Source organism: Oncorhynchus gorbuscha, linkage group LG14 (genome assembly GCF_021184085.1).
Source record: "Oncorhynchus gorbuscha isolate QuinsamMale2020 ecotype Even-year linkage group LG14, OgorEven_v1.0, whole genome shotgun sequence".
NCBI classification, from domain to species: Eukaryota; Metazoa; Chordata; class Actinopteri; order Salmoniformes; family Salmonidae; genus Oncorhynchus; species Oncorhynchus gorbuscha.
Window position 1 is genome coordinate 30,895,460 of NC_060186.1, and position 12,768 is coordinate 30,908,227.

Below are 12,768 nucleotides of genomic sequence, written 5' to 3' on the forward strand. Positions count from 1 at the left end.
ACCACTCAGATACCAAGTCCTGTGCACTCGCTGTGGCAGTCAGCAATTTTCCCAGTGTTTGTGAAAGTCAAAATCTTCCAGCGCCAAAATAAAGCACAGAAATTTAATTGTTACACGATGAGGATGGGATTCAAACCCATGCATGCAGAGCACAATGGATTAGCAGTCCACCACCTTAACCACTCAGATACCAAGTCCTGTGCACTCGCTGTGGCAGTCATCAATTTTCCCAGTGTTTGTGAAAGTCAAAATCTTCCAGTGCCAAAATAATGCACAGAAATGTAATTGTTACACAATGAGGATGGGATTTGAACCCATGCATGCAGTGCACAATGGATTAGCAGTCCATCGCCTTAACCACTCAGCCACCTCAGCCTGTATTTTGGTAGTGGCAAATGACTTTAAAAAACTGTAGTTGCTGTATGTAAACCCTAGATTGAAATCAATGAAAGTTCGGCAGAGCAATGGCAAGGCCATGTGTCGATCCCATCGAGATATTTAACAAACGTAATGTTAGGCAGAGTGGTCTCAAGTGCTTGATTAAGTGTGTTGAGGTGTTCGGTTCAAATCCCACCATTGAGGTTGCCCTTGGTGAAGCTATTCTCAATACCTGAATCCTATTAGTCACTCTAGGATTGCGCAAGGATTCTATATTCATGTGGGGCCATGTAAGAGAGGAAATAACAAATGTTTGTGAAGAGGTTGGTGTTATAATCCACACATGCAGTTCATCGTCTTCACCACTCAGATACCAAGTCCTGTGCTCTCGCTGTGGCACTCAGCAATTTTACAAGGGTTTGTGAAAGTCAAAATCATCCAGTGCCAAAATAAAGCACATAATTTTACTTGTTACAGGATGAGGATGGGATTCAAAATCATGCATGCAGAGCAAAATTGATTAGCAGTCCATCGCCTTAACCACTCGGCCACCTCATCCTGTGTTTTTGAAGTGGCAAATGACTTTAAAAAACTGTAGTTGCTGTATGTAAACCCTAGATTGAAATCATTGAAAGTTCGGCAGAGCAATGGCAAGGCCATGTGTCGATCCCATCGAGACATTTAACAAACATGTTGTCAGGCCGAGTGGTCTCAAGTGTTTGATTAAGTGTGTTGAGGTGTTTGGTTCAAATCCCACCATTGAGGTTGCCCTTGTGAACCTATTCTTCAATACCTGAATCCTATTAGTCACGCTAGGATTGCGCAGGGATTCTATATTCATGTTGGGCCATGTAAGAGAGGAAATAAGAAATGTTTTGTGAAGAGGTTGGTGTTATAATCCACACATGCAGTTCATCGCCTTCACCACTCAGATACCAAGTCCTGTGCTCTCGCTGTGGCAGTCAGCAATTTTACCAGTTTTTGTGAAAGTCAAAATCTTCCAGTGCCAAAATAAAGCAAAGAAATTTAATTGTTACACGATGAGGATGGGATTCAAACCCATGAATGCAGAGCACAATGGATTAGCAGTCCATCGCCTTAACCACTCGGCCACCTCATCCTGAATTTTGGTAGTGGCAAATGACTTTAAAAAAACTGTAGTTGCTGTATGTAAACCCTTGATTGAAATCAATGAAAGTTAGGCAGAGCAATGGCAAGGCCATGTGTCGATCCCATCGAGACATTTAACAAATGTGTTGTCAGGCCGAGTGGTCTCAAGTGCTTGATTAAGTGTGTTGAGGTGTTTGGTTCAAATCCCACCATTGAGGTTGCGCTTGGTGAAGCTATTCTCAATACCTGAATCCTATTAGTCACTCTAGGATTGTGCAGGGATTCTATATTCATGTGGGGCCATGTAAGAGTGGAAATAACAAATGTTTTGTGAAGAGGTTGGTGTTATAATCCACACATGCAGTTCATCGCCTTCACCACTCAGATACCAAGTCCTGTGCTCTCGCTGTGGCAGTCAGCAATTTTACCAGTGTTTGTGAAAGTCAAAATCTTCCAGTGCCAAAATAAAGCACAGAATTTTATTTGTTATACAATGAGATTCTAACCCATGCATGCAGAGCACAATGGATTAGCAGTCCATCGCCTTAACCACTCAGATACCAAGTCCTCTGCTCTCGCTGTGGCAGTCAGCAATTTTCCCAGTGTTTGTGAAAGTCAAAATCTTCCAGTGCCAAAAAAAGCACAGAATTTTATTTGTTACACGTTGAGGATTGGATTCGAACCCATGCATGCAGAGCACAATGGATTACCAGTCCATCGCCTTCACCACTCAGATACCAAGTCCTGTGGACTCACTGTGGCAGTCAGCAATTTTCCCAGTGTTTGTGAAAGTCAAAATCTTCCAGTGCCAAAATAAAGCACAGAAATGTAACTGTTACACAATGAGGATGGGATTCAAACCCATGCATGCAGAGCACAATGGGTTAGCAGTCCATCGCCTCAGCCACTCGGCCACCTCATCCTGGCAAATTAATTTAAAAAACTGTAGTTGCTGTATGTAAACCCGAGATTGAAATCAATGAAAGTTCGGCAGAGCAATGGCAAGGCCATGTGTCGATCCCATCGAGACATTTAACAAACGTGTTGTCAGGCCGAGTGGTCTCAAGTGCTTGATTAAGTGTGTTGAGGTGTCGGTTCGAATCCCACCATTGAGGTTGCCCTTGGTGAAGCTATTCTTCAATACCTGAATCGTATTAGTCTCTCTAGGATTGCGCAGGGATTCTATATTCATGTGGGGCCATGTGAGAGAGGAAATAATAAATGTTTTGTGAAGAGGTTGGTGTTTTAATCCACACATGCAGTTCATCGCCTTCACCACTCAGAAACCAAGTCCTGTGGACTCACTGTGGCAGTCAGCAATTTTCCCAGTGTTTGTGAAAGTCAAAATCTTCCAGTGCCAAAAAAAGCACAGAATTTTATTTGTTACACGTTGAGGATTGGATTCGAACCCATGCATGCAGAGCACAATGGATTACCAGTCCATCACCTTCACCACTCAGATACCAAGTCCTGTGGACTCACTGTGGTAGTCAGCAATTTTCCCAGTGTTTGTGAAAGTCAAAATCTTCCAGTGCCAAAATAAAGCACAGAAATGTAACTGTTACACAATGAGGATGGGATGCAAACCCATGCATGCAGAGCACAATGGGTTAGCAGTCCATCGCCTCAGCCACTCGGCCACCTCATCCTGGCAAATTAATTTAAAAAACTGTAGTTGCTGTATGTAAACCCGAGATTGAAATCAATGAAAGTTCGGCAGAGCAATGGCAAGGCCATGTGTCGATCACATCGAGACATTTAACAAACGTGTTGTCAGGCCGAGTGGTCTCAAGTGCTTGATTAAGTGTGTTGAGGTGTCGGTTCGAATCCCCCCATTGAGGTTGCCCTTGGTGAAGCTATTCTTCAATACCTGAATCGTATTAGTCACTCTAGGATTGCGCAGGGATTCTATATTCATGTGGGGCCATGTGAGAGAGGAAATAATAAATGTTTTGTGAAGAGGTTGGTGTTTTAATCCACACATGCAGTTCATCGCCTTCACCACTCAGAAACCAAGTTCTGTGCTCTCGCTGTGGCAGTCAGCAATTTTACCAGTGTTTGTGAATGTCAAAATCTTCCAGTGCCAAAATAAAGCACAGAAATGCAATTGTTACACGATGAGAATGGGATTCGAACCCATGCATGCAGTGCACAATGGATTAGCAGTCCATCGCCTTAACCACTCGGCCACCTCACCCTGAATTTTGGTAGTGGCAAATGACTTTAAAAAACTGTAGTTGCTGTATGTAAACCCTAGATTGAAATCAATGAAAGTTCGGCAGAGCAATGGCAAGGCCATGTGTCGATCCCATCGAGATATTTAACAAACGTAATGTCAGGCAGAGTGGTCTCAAGTGCTTGTTTAAGTGTGTTGAGGTGTCGTTTCAAATCCCACCATTGAGGTTGCCCTTGGTGAAGCTATTCTTCAATACCTGAATCTTTTTAGTCACTCTAGGATTGCGCAGGGATTCTATATTCATGTGGGGCCATGTAAGAGAGGAAATAACAAATGTTTTGTGAAGAGGTTGGTGTTATAATCCACACATGGAGTTCATCGCCTTCACCACTCAGATACCAAGTACTGTGCTCTCGCTGTGGCAGTCAGCAATTTTACCAGTGTTTGTGAAAGTCAAAATCTTCCAGTGCCAAAATAAAGCACAGAAATGTAATTGTTACACGATGAGGATTGGATTCAAACCCATGCATGCAGTGCACAATGGATTAGCAGTCCATCGCCTTAACCACTCGGCCACCTCATCCTGCATTTTGGTAGTGGCAAATGACTTTAAAAAACGTTAGTTGCTGTATGTAAACCCTAGATTGAAATCAATGAAAGTTCGGCAGAGCAATGGCAAGGCCATGTGTCGATCCCATCGAGATATTTAACAAACGTAATGTTAGGCAGAGTGGTCTCAAGTGCTTGATTAAGTGTGTTGAGGTGTCGTTTCAAATCCCACCATTGAGGTTGCCCTTGGTGAAGCTATTCATCAATAACTGAATCTTATTAGTCACTCTAGGATTGCGCAGGGATTCAATATTCATGTGGGGCCATGTAAGAGAGGAAATAACAAATGTTTTGTGAAGAGGTTGGTGTTATAATCCACACATGCAGTTCATCGCCTTCACCACTCACATACCAAGTCCTGTGCTCTCGCTGTGGCAGTCAGCAATTTTACCAGTGTTTGTGAAAGTCAAAATCTTCCAGTGCCAAAATAAAGCACAGAATTTTAATTGTTATACAATGAGATTCTAACCCATGCATGCAGAGCACAATGGATTAGCAGTCCATCGCCTTAACCACTCAGATACCAAGTCCTGTGCTCTCGCTGTGGCAGTCAGCAATTTTACCAGTTTTTGTGAAAGTCAAAATCTTCCAGTGCCAAAAAAAGCACAGAATTTTATTTGTTACACGTTGAGGATTGGATTCGAACCCATGCATGCAGAGCACAATGGATTACCAGTCCATCGTCTTCACCACTCAGATACCAAGTCATGTGGACTCACTGTGGCAGTCAGCAATTTTCCCAGTGTTTGTGAAAGTCAAAATCTTCCAGTGCCAAAATAAAGCACCAGTGTTTGTGAATGTCCAAAATCTTCCAGTGCCAAAAAAGCACAGAAATTTAATTGTTACACGATGAGGATGGGATTCGAACCCATGCATGCAGAGCACAATGGATTAGCAGTCTATCGCCTTAACCACTCAGATACCAAGAACTGTGCTCTCGCTGTGGCAGTCAGCAATTTTCCCAGTGTTTGTGAAAGTCAAAATCTTCCAGTGCCAAAATAAAGCACAGAAATGTAATTGTTACACGATGAGGATGGGATTCAAACCCATGCATGCAGAGCACAATGGAGTCCATCGCCTTAACCACTCGGCCACCTCATCCTGAACTTTGGTAGTGGCAAATGACTTTCAAAATCTGTAGTTGCTGTATGTAAACCCTTGATTGAAATCAATGAAAGTTAGGCAGAGCAATGGCAAGGCCATGTGTCGATCCCATCGAGACATTTAACAAACGTGTTGTAAACCCTAGATTGAAATCAATGAAAGTTTGGTAGAGCAGTGGCAAGGCCATTTGTCGATCCCATCGAGACATTTAACAAACGTGTTGTCAGGCGAGTGGTCTCAAGTGCTTGATTAAGTGTGTTGAGGTGTCGGTTCAAATCCCACCATTGAGGTTGCCCTTGGTGAAGCTATTCTTCAATACCTGAATCTTATTAGTCACTCTAGGATTGCGCAGGGATTCTATATTCATGTGGGACCATGTAAGAGAGGAAATAACAAATGTTTCGTGAAGAGGTTGGTGTTATAATCCACACATGCAGTTCATCGCCTTCACCACTCAGATACCAAGTCCTGTGCTCTCGCTGTGGCAGTCAGCAATTTTACCAGTGTTTGTGAAAGTCAAAATCTTCCAGTGCCAAAAAAAAGCACAGAAATGTAATTGTTACACGATGAGGATGGGATTCAAAACCATGCATTCAGAGCACAATGGATTAGCAGTTCATCGCCTTAACCACTCGTCCACTTAAACACCAGTGTTTGTGAAAGTCAAAATCTTCCAGTGCCAAAATAAAGCACAGAATTTTAATTGTTATACAATGAGATTCTAACCCATGCATGCAGAGCACAATGGATTAGCAGTCCATTGCCTTAACCACTCAGATACCAAGTCCTGTGCTCTCGCTGTGGCAGTCAGCAATTTTACCAGTGTTTGTGAAAGTCAAAATCTTCCAGTGCCAAAATAAAGCACAGAATTTTAATTGTTATACAATGAGATTCTAACCCATGCATGCAGAGCACAATGGATTAGCAATCCATCGCCTTAACCACTCAGATACCAAGTCCTGTGCTCTCGCTGTGGCAGTCAGCAATTTTACCAGTTTTTGTGAAAGTCAAAATCTTCCAGTGCCAAAATAAAGCACAGAAATGTAATTGTTACACAATGAGGATGGGATTCAAACCCATGCATGAAGAGCACAATGGGTTAGCAGTCCATCGCCTCAGCCACTCGGCCACCTCATCCTGGCAAATTAATTTTAAAAACTGTAGTTGCTGTATGTAAACCCTAGATTGAAATCAATGAAAGTTCGGCAGAGCAATGGCAAGGCCATGTGTCGATCCCATCGAGACATTTAACAAACGTGTTGTCAGGCCGAGTGGTCTCAAGTGCTTGATTAAGTGTGTTGAGGTGTCGGTTCGAATCCCACCATTGAGGTTGCCCTTGGTGAAGCTATTCTTCAATACCTGAATCGTATTAGTCACTCTAGGATTGCGCAGGGATTCTATATTCATGTGGGGCCATTCAAGAGAGGAAATAACAAATGTTTTGTGAAGAGGTTGGTGTTATAATCCACACATGCAGTTCATCGCCTTAACCACTCAGATACCAAGTCCTGTGCTCTTGCTGTGGCAGTCAGCAATTTTCCCAGTGTTTGTGAAAGTCAAAATCTTCCAGTGCCAAAATAAAGCACAGAAATGTAATTGTTACACGATGAGGATGGGATTCGAACCCATGCATGCAGAGCACAATGGATTAGCCGTCCATCGCCTTAAACACTCTGCCACCTCATCCTGTTTTTGAAGTGGCAAATGAATTTAAAAAACTGTAGTTCCTGTATGTAAACCCTAGATTGAAATCAATGAAAGTTCTGCAGAGCAATGGCAAGGCCATGTGTCGATCCCATCGAGGCATTTAACAAACGTGTTGTCAGGCCGAGTGGTCTCAAGTGCTTGATTAAGTGTGTTGAGGTGTCGGTTCAAATCCCTCCATTGAGGTTGCCCTTGGTGGATCTATTCTTCAATACCTGAATCTTACTAGTCACTCTAGGATTGCGCAGGGATTCTATATTCATGTGGGGCCATGTAAGAGAGGAAATAACAAATGTTTTGTGAAGAGGTTGGTGTTATAATCCACACATGCAGTTCATCGCCTTCACCACTCAGATACCAAGTCCTGTGCTCTCGCTGTGGCAGTCAGCAATTTTACCAGTGTTTGTAAAAGTCAAAATCTTCCAGTGCCAAAATAAAGCACAGACATTTAATTGTTACACGATGAGGATGGGATTTCGAACCAATGCAGGCAGAGCACAATGGATTAGCAGTCCATCGCCTTAACCACTCGGCCACCTCATCCTGTAATTTGAAGTGGCAAATGGCTTTAAAAAACTGTAGGTGCAGTATGTAAACCCTAGATTGAAATCAATGAAAGTTCGGCAGAGCAATGGCAAGGCCATGTGTCGATCCCATCGAGACATTTAACAAACGTGTTGTCAGGCCGAATGGTCTCAAGTGTTTGATTAAGTGTGTTGAGGTGTTCGGTTCAAATCCCACCATTGAGGTTGCCCTTGTGAACCTATTCTTCAATACCTGAATCTTATTAGTCACGCTAGGATTGCGCAGGGATTCTATATTCATGTTGGGCCATGTAAGAGAGGAAATAAGAAATGTTTTGTGAAGAGGTTAGTATTATAATACACACATGCAGTTCATCGCCTTCACCACTCAGATACCAAGTCCTGTGTTCTCGCTGTGGCAGTCAGCAATTTTACCAGTGTTTGTGAAATTCAAAATCTTACGTGCCAAAATAAAGCACAGAATTTTAATTGTTATACAATGAGATTCTAACACATGCATGCAGAGCACAATGGATTAGCAGTTCATCGCCTTCACCACTCAGATACCAAGTCCTGTGCTCTCGCTGTGGCAGTCAGCAATTTTCCCAGTGTTTGTGAAAGTCAAAATCTTCCAGTGCCAAAATAAAGCACAGAAATGTAACTGTTACACAATGAGGATGGGATTCAAACCCATGCATGCAGAGCACAATGGGTTAGCAGTCCATCGCCTCAGCCACTCGGCCACCTCATCCTGGCAAATTAATTTAAAAAACTGTAGTTGCTGTATGTAAACCCTAGATTGAAATCAATGAAAGTTCGGCAGAGCAATGGCAAGGCCATGTGTCGATCCCATCGAGACATTTAACAAACGTGTTGTCAGGCCGAGTGGTCTCAAGTGCTTGATTAAGTGTGTTGAGGTGTCGGTTCAAATCCCACCATTGAGGTTGCCCTTGGTGAAGCTATTCTTCAATACCTGAATCGTATTAGTCACTCTAGTATTGCGCAGGGATTCTATATTCATGTGGGGCCATGTAAGAGAGGAAATAACAAATGTTTTGTGAAGAGGTTGGTGTTATAATCCACACATGGAGTTCATCGCCTTCACCACTCAGATACCAAGTCCTGTGCTCTCGCTGTGGCAGTCAGCAATTTTACCAGTGTTTGTGAAAGTCAAAATCTTCCAGTGCCAAAAAAAAGCACAGAAATGTAATTGTTACACGATGAGGATGGGATTCAAAACCATGCATTCAGAGCACAATGGATTAGCAGTTCATCGCCTTCACCACTCAGATACCAAGTCCTGTGCTCTCGCTGTGGCAGTCAGCAATTTTACCAGTGTTTGTGAAAGTCAAAATCTTCCAGTGCCAAAATGAAGCACAGAAATTTAATTGTTACACGATGAGGATGGGATTCCAACCCATGCATGCAGAGCACAATGGATTAGCAGTCCATCGCCTTAAACACTCGGCCACCTCATCCTGTATTTTGAAGTGGCAAATGAATTTAAAAAACTGTAGTTCCTGTATGTAAACCCTAGATTGAAATCAATGAAAGTTCTGCAGAGCAATGGCAAGGCCATGTGTCGATCCCATCGAGGCATTTAACAAACGTGTTGTCAGGCCGAGTGGTCTCAAGTGCGTGATTAAGTGTGTTGAGGTGTCGGTTCAAATCCCACCATTGAGGTTGCCCTTGGTGAAGCTATTCTTCAATACCTGAATCTTACTAGTCACTCTAGGATTGCGCAGGGAGTCTATATTCATGTGGGGCCATGTAAGAGAGGAAATAACAAATGTTTCGTGAAGAGGTTGGTGTTATAATCCACACATGCAGTTCATCGCCTTCACCACTCAGATACCAAGTCCTGTGCTCTTGCTGTGGCAGTCAGCAATTTTACCAGTGTTTGTGAAATTCAAAATCTTATGTGCCAAAATAAAGCACAGAATTTTAATTGTTATACAATGAGATTCTAACCCATGCATGCAGAGCACAATGGATTAGCAGTCCATCGCCTTCACCACTCGACCACCTCATCCTTTATTTTGAATTGGCAAATGAATAAAAAAAACTGTAGTTGCTGTATGTAAACCCTAGATTGAAATCAATGAAAGTTCGGCAGAGCAATGGCAAGGCCATGTGTCGATCCCATCGAGATATTTAACAAACGTGTTGTCAGGCAGAGTGGTCTCAAGTGTTTGATTAAGTGTGTTGAGGTGTTCGGTTCAAATCCCACCATTGAGGTTGCCCTTGTGAACCTATTCTTCAATACCTGAATCTTATTAGTCACGCTAGGATTGCGCAGGGATTCTATATTCATGTTGGGCCATGTAAGAGAGGAAATAAGAAATGTTTTGTGAAGAGGTTAGTATTATAATCCACACATGCAGTTCATCGCCTTCACCACTCAGATACCAAGTCCTGTGCTCTCGCTGTGGCAGTCAGCAATTTTACCAGTGTTTGTGAAATTCAAAATCTTATGTGCCAAAATAAAGCACAGAATTTTAATTGTTATACAATGAGATTCTAACACATGCATGCAGAGCACAATGGATTAGCAGTTCATCGCCTTCACCACTCAGATACCAAGTCCTGTGCTCTCGCTGTGGCAGTCAGCAATTTTACCAGTGTTTGTGAATGTCAAAATCTTCCAGTGCCAAAATAAAGCACAGAAATGTAATTGTTACACGATGAGGATGGGATTCAAACCCATGCATGCAGAGCACAATAGATTAGCAGTCCTTCTCCTTAAACACTCGGCCACCTCATCCTGTATTTTGAAGTGGCAAATTAATTTAAAAAACTGTAGGTGCAGTATGTAAACCCTAGATTGAAATCAATGAAAGTTCGGCAGAGCAATGTCAAGGCCATGTGTCGATCCTATCGAGACATTTAACAAAAGTGTTGTCAGGCCGAGTGGTCTCAAGTGCTTGATTAAGTGTGTTGAGGTGTTTCGGTTCAAATCCCATCATTGAGGTTGCCCTTGGTGAAGCTATTCTCAATACCTGAATCCTATTAGTCACTCTAGGATTCCGCAGGGATTCTATATTCATGTGGGGCCATGTAAGAGAGGAAATAACAAATGTTTTGTGAAGAGGTTGGTGTTATAATCCACACATGCAGTTCATCGCCTTCACCACTCAGATACCAAGTCCTGTGCTCTCGCTGTGGCAGTCAGCAATTTTACCAGTGTTTGTGAATGTCAAAATCTTCCAGTGCCAAAATGAAGCACAGAAATGTAATTGTTACACAATGAGGATGGGATTCGAACCCATGCATGCAGAGCACAATAGATTAGCAGTCCATCTCCTTTAACACTCGGCCACCACATCCTGTATTTTGAAGTGGCAAATTAATTTAAAAAACTGTAGGTGCAGTATGTAAACCCTAGATTGAAATCAATGAAAGTTCGGCAGAGCAATGTCAAGGCCATGTGTCGATCCCATCGAGACATTTAACAAACGTGTTGTCAGGCCGAGTGGTCTCAAGTGCTTGATTAAGTGTGTTGAGGTGTTCGGTTCAAATCCCATCATAGAGGTTGCCCTTGGTGAAGCTATTCTCAATACCTGAATCCTATTAGTCACTCTAGGATTGCGCAGGGATTCTATATTCATGTGGGGCCATGTAAGAGAGGAAATAACAAATGTTTTGTGAAGAGGTTGGTGTTATAATCCACACATGCAGTTCATCGCCTTCACCACTCAGATACCAAGTTCTGTGCTCTCGCTGTGGCAGTCAGCAATTTTACCAGTGTTTGTGAATGTCAAAATCTTCCAGTGCCAAAATAACGCACAGAAATGTAATTGTTACACGATGAGGATGGGATTCGAACCCATGCATGCAGAGCACAATGGATTAGCAGTCCATCGCATTAACCACTCAGATCAAATCAAATCAAATCAAAAATCAAATTTTATTTGTCACATACACATGGTTAGCAGATGTTAATGCGAGTGTAGCGAAATGCTTGTGCTTCTAGTTCCGACAATGCAGTGATAACCAACAAGTAATCTAACTAACAATTCCAAAACTACTGTCTTATACACAGTGTAAGGGGATAAGGAACATGTACATAAGGATATATGAATGAGTGATGGTACAGAGCAGCATACAGTAGATGGTATCGAGTACAGTATATACATATGAGATGAGTGTGTAGACAAAGTAAACAAAGTGGCATAGTTAAAGTGGCTAGTGATACATGTGTTACATAAGGATGCAGTCGATGATGAAGAGTACAGTATATACATATGCATATGAGATGAATAATGTAGGGTAAGTAACATTATATAAGGTAGCATTGTTTAAAGTGGCTAGTGATATATTTACATCATTTCCCATCAATTCCCATTATTAAAATGGCTGGAGTTGGGTCAGTGTCAATGACAGTGTGTTGGCAGCAGCCACTCAGTGTTAGTGGTGGCTGTTTAACAGTCTGATGGCCTTGAGATAGAAGCTGTTTTTCAGTCTCTCGGTCCCAGCTTTGATGCACCTGTACTGACCTCGCCTTCTGGATGATAGCGGGGTGAACAGGCAGTGGTTCGGGTGGTTGATGTCCTTGATGATCTTTATGGCCTTCCTGTAACAACGGGTGGTGTAGGTGTCCTGGAGGGCAGGTAGTTTGCCCCCGGTGATGCGTTGTGCAGTCCTCACTACCCTCTGGAGAGCCTTACGGTTGAGGGCGGAGCAGTTGCCGTACCAGGCGGTGATACAGCCCGCCAGGATGCTCTCGATTGTGCATCTGTAGAAGTTTGTGAGTGCTTTTGGTGACAAGCCAAATTTCTTCAGCCTCCTGAGGTTGAATAGGCGCTGCTGCGCCTTCTTCACGACGCTGTCAGTGTGAGTGGACCAATTCAGTTTGTCTGTGATGTGTATGCCGGGGAACTTAAAACTAGCTACCCTCTCCACTACTGTTCCATCGATGTGGATAGGGGGGTGTTCCCTCTGCTGTTTCCTGAAGTCCACAATCATCTCCTTAGTTTTGTTGACGTTGAGTGTGAGGTTATTTTCCTGACACCACACTCCGAGGGCCCTCACCTCCTCCCTGTAGGCCGTCTCGTCGTTGTTGGTAATCAAGCCTACCACTGTTGTGTCGTCCGCAAACTTGATGATTGAGTTGGAGGCGTGCGTGGCCACGCAGTCGTGGGTGAACAGGGAGTACAGGAGAGG

General features: G+C 43.0%; 1 non-coding gene across 1 annotated transcript; it reads right to left on the bottom strand.

Annotated features, from left to right (window-relative positions):
• Window positions 1-3,603: 3,603 nt before the first annotated feature.
• trnas-gcu lies at window positions 3,604-3,685 on the bottom strand. The gene has a single exon. It is a non-coding gene; the product is annotated as a tRNA-Ser (tRNA).
• Between the last annotated feature and the right edge of the window lie 9,083 nt (window positions 3,686-12,768).